The sequence below is a fragment of the Babylonia areolata genome, chromosome 24 (assembly GCF_041734735.1).
Source record: "Babylonia areolata isolate BAREFJ2019XMU chromosome 24, ASM4173473v1, whole genome shotgun sequence".
Taxonomy (NCBI): Eukaryota; Metazoa; Mollusca; class Gastropoda; order Neogastropoda; family Buccinidae; genus Babylonia; species Babylonia areolata.
This window is the reverse complement of record NC_134899.1, coordinates 28,584,121-28,589,120: the sequence shown is the minus strand read 5'-3', so window position 1 is coordinate 28,589,120 and position 5,000 is coordinate 28,584,121.

Below are 5,000 nucleotides of genomic sequence, written 5' to 3'. Positions count from 1 at the left end.
CACACACACACACACACACACACACACACACACACACACGTACACACAAACACACACACACACAAACACACACACACATATACACACATACACACACACATACACATACAGAGAGAGAGAGAGAGAGAGAGAGAGAGAGAGAGAGAGAGATTAATACCGTGTCACATTTTCTCTTTACATCAACCGGATAACAGTTTTTCTTTTATAGTTTCTTTCTCTGTGTGTTCCTTTTTTTTCTCCCTTCCTACTACTTCCTTACTACATGACGTATAGACTACAATCAAAGGGTACGGTAACAAAGGGAGAAAGATAAAGGAAAGTTTGACACATGAAGATGTTGGTGGGTCAGACAGAGTTAAGCGTCTCATGTCTTTTTGATGAAAAATACCCATTGATTCTGTTGCTGAATCCCACGCTTAGATCACTCTCGTCCCCCCCCCTTCTCTCTCTCCCTCTCTCTCTCTCCCTCTCTCTCCCTCCCTCCCTCCCTCCGCCTCTCTCCCTCCCTCTCTTCCCCCCTCTCTCTCTCCTTCCCTACTTTACGTTTCTGCTCCTCGATATTTCTTTTTGTCTGGCATATTTCTTCCCATGTTTGTTTGTTTGTTTTCCTATCTTCACATTTGTTCAACTCGTTCTTGTAGGCCAAGGTGACGCATTTATGTCATGAATTGACTATACTGCAATTTTTCAGTGATTTTTTTTTAATTATTACTTTTTTAACATTGCCAGAATCGTTTGTACGTACGAGCGTGCACGCGCGCGCGCGCGTGTGTGTGTTTGTATATGTGTGCATATATATATATATACATATATATATATATATATATATATATATATATATATCCATACATATAGATACATACATGTGTGTGTGTGTGTGTGTGTGTGTGTGTGTGTGTGTGTGTGTGCTTAACAGAGAGAGAGAGAGAGAGAGAGAGAGAGAGAGAGAGAGAGAGAGAGAGAGAGAGAGAGAAATGATTGATTGACATGGGTGTTTAAGCAGCGCCTATCCTCGGTCGGAGACCAAGCTCTAAGCGCTTTACAGACACAGGGTCATTTGCACAACAGACTGGCCACTTGGTTAGAGCCGACTGCCGGCTGCCACTGGGCGCTCGTCATTCGTTTCCTATGTCATTTAATCAGATTTCAGGCACGCACACGTACACACTCAGACAGATATGGAACGTATCACGTGTTTGACCCTTTTGTTATTTACCCCGCCATTTAGGCAGCCATACTACGTTTTCGGGGGTGTGCATGCTGGGGGTGCATGAGAGAAAGAGAGAGAGATAGAGAGCGGGAGAGAGAGAGAGAGAGAGAGAGAGAGAGAGAGAGAGAGAGAGAACTCATAACTCAGAACTCAAAACGTTTTTTTTTTCAAGGATTAAGATTTTAGGCATAGCCTATTCTTCCAATCTGTCCTCTCTAATCTATATCTGTTACAAATAGCACACACATAAATGAAAGGAAAAGGTTTTCATGCAGAAGGGTATACATAATGAAGAAAACAACCCGCCCCCCCCCCCCACACACACACACAGACACCCACACCCGTGCACACACATGCATACACACATTGACGCTCGCGCGCGAGCGCACACATACATACCCACACACGCACGCACACACACTGACAGCACCCTCTCCCTCCTCCCACACACTAAGATTGACAGATGGATAGGACAGTGAGTCAGAGAGAGAGAGAGAGAGAGAGAGAGAGAGAGAATGTCATCAGTATAGAAGTTCCAGAAACATCCGGGTGTTCAAAAGGTACAGTATTGTTACTGTCTCTGAAATTTATGTATGGCAAGTGCAGCATACTACAGAGAGAAAGAGAGAGAGAGAGAGAGAGAGCGAAAGAGAGAGAGAAAGAGACAGAGAAAGAGAGAAACAGAGAGAGAGGGAGAGAGAGAGAGACAGACACACACACACACACAGACGGAGAGAGAGACACACAGAGAGAGAGAGAGAGAGAGAGAGAGAGAGAGAGAGAGAGAGAGAGAGCGAGAGCGTTTCTTCCTTCAGTGATAGAAACTGGATTGAAGACCTCTTTTTATTCTTTTGTTTTCCACCCGAACATTGTCAGTCAAAATATAGGGCACCATCAAAAGGCAAGTAAAAGGGTGGAGCAGTAAACAACAACAACAACAACAACAACAAACACAAAAAACAAACAAAACCCAACTTGTTGTGCACAAGTCCTTGAGAATCAAGACATAATTCAGCTGCCCACATCACATTACTTTGGAGAGAAGCCATTCATCTTGTTGGCGTCTGTCCCTCCTTCCATTTTCGGTGATGGCCATGATGAATACAGTGGTCGTTTTTGTTTTTGTTGTTGCTGTTGTTGTTGTTTTCTTTCTTTTGCCTTTTTTCTTTCTTCTTATTTCCAATCTTTCTTTCTGTTTCGTCTCTTTTTCATTCATTCATTCATCCTATGTGGAGTGATGGTCTAGAGGTAACGCGTCCGCCTAGGAAGGGAGAGAATCTGGGCGCGCTGGATCGAATCACGGCTCAGCCGCCGATATTTTCTCCCCCTCCACTAAACCTTGAGTGGTGGTCTGGACGCTAGTCATTCGGATGAGACGATAAGCCGAGGTCGCGTGTGCAGCATGCACTTAGCGCACGTAAAAGAACCCACGGCAACAAAAGGGTTGTCAACTGGCAAAATTCTGCAGAAAAACAAATAAAACCGCACGCAGCAAAAAATACAAAAAAAGAAAAAAAAAAAAGAAAAGAAAAAAAAGGTGGCGCTGTAGCATAGCATAGCATAGCAGCCCAAATTTAACACAGAGAAATCTAAATGTGATAAAAAGAAATACAAATGCAAAATACAAATGCTTTCTTTCTTACTCTCTTTTCTTTACTCCCCCCCCCCCCAGCACCCGGGACGTCCACCCTTTGTGGTCTTTTTTTCTGTACTCACTTCTCCTCGGCTCCTGTTGTTCAGTCATTACTTGTATCTGTCACAGGATGCGTTGTTGTACTGCTTTTCTTTCTTTCTTTCTTTCTTCTTCTTCTTCTTCTTCTTCTTCTTCTTCTTCTTCTTCTTCTTCTTCTTCTTCTTCTTCTTCTTCTTCTTCTTCTTCTTCTTCTTCTTTCAGAGCGAGATAAATAAATGGATAGATAGATGAATAGATAGATAGATAGATGGATGGATGGATGGATGGATGGACAGATGGATAGATATATGGATGGATGGATAGATGGATAGGTAAATGGATGGATTTTGATAGATAGATGGATGGATATATATATATATATATATATACACATATATATAGATAGATAGATGGATGGATAGATGGATAGATAGATAGATAGATAGATGGATAGATAGATGGATAGATGGATGGATAGATGGGAATACGGGCCAGATACGCTGACCACGTTTGGGTCTTTGGTTCGGGAGAATTCATGCATCCAATCTGCTTCCCATACCCCGTCAACAAACAATATTTCAACATAACAAAAATCCCTCCACCTAACAACCAATCCAAACCACATCACTATACCATCAATTGGAAGCAACAATCAGATGCATTAATCCTCCCGCTAACACCCCCGGCGACGTGAAGCCAGACCCCTGGGGGCGGATAGATAGATAGATAGATAGATGGATGGATAGATGGATGGATAGATGGATGGATAGATAGATGGATAGATGGATGGATAGATGGATGGATGGATAGATATACAGATAGATAGACAGATGGATGGATGGATAAATACATAGATAAATAGATACATAGATAGATAAATAGATGGCTAGATAGATACATAGATGGATGGATAGATAGATGGATGGATGGATGGATGGATGGACAGATAGATAGATAGATGGAGAGACAGACAGACAGACACAGACACAGACACAGACAGACAGACAGACAGAGACAGATGGGTGCCAGGGAGACTGTGACTCGTGACCGACATAATTACTGGCAATCTCTGCCTGATGAACAAAAGCAGTTTTTCGTGCTCCTCAGTCCAATAGCGAGAAAAGCGCTGCCGTGCATTAAGTCGGACAACGATGTTGGTACTTAGAGACGATGGAATGGAAAAGGCGAACCTACAGGTAATGGAAAGAAAAGTTTCAGTTTCACTTTCAGTGATCCACATAAGTTACACCACATCTGCTGAGAAAAAAAGAGCACATGCCTTATCTCTGTATGATCCAATGCGCTGATCTGGCCTTGAGATAGTAGTAGGCCTCCTTCGGTCATGGCTGACCATGGATAGAGTATATCCGACTTAATGTCTAATTGGGCTGTCTGCTTGGACCAAGCAGCGTCGCCTGTGACCGTAGAGACCGATGCGAGAGAGACAGTCTCTGTCGCAGCGGTCACATGTGTAAGCTGATGCTGGTCTGTCGGCTGCCGTCCCTTTTCTGCGAGCTCGCTTTTCTGCTGCAGCAGCTGACAGTTTGTCCTCACCAATCCGTAGCTGATTCTTGAGAGTGCTTCTCCATCTGTTGCGATCATCTGCAAGGTCCTCCCACGACACAGTGTTGATCTCAAGCGCCTTCATATCACGTTTGCAAACGTCCTTGTATCTCAGCTGTGGGCGGCCGATGCTTCTCTGCCCCGTGGCGAGCTCTCCATAAAAGATGTCTTTGGGGATGCGACCATCTTCCATGCGGCGAGCGTGGCCCAGCCAGCGCAGCCGACGCTGTCTCAGCATGGTATACATGGTCGGGAGGCCAGCGCGAGTCAGGACTTCGGTGTTTGTCACCTTGTCTTCCCAGGAGATGCCGAGTATGCGCCGTAGGCTTCTCAGGTGGAAGGTATTGAGCCTTTAATCCTGACGAGCATGTGTGGTCCACGCCTCACTGCCATACAGCAAGGTGCTGAGGACGCAGGCGTTGTATACAGCCATCTTTGTCTTCGTGGTCAGCTTTGGGTTTGTCCACACTCTGTGTGAGGCGGGCTAGCGTTGTGGCTGCCTTCCCGATCCTCTTGTCGATCTCGATGTCAAGGGAGAGGTTGTCGGTGATGGTG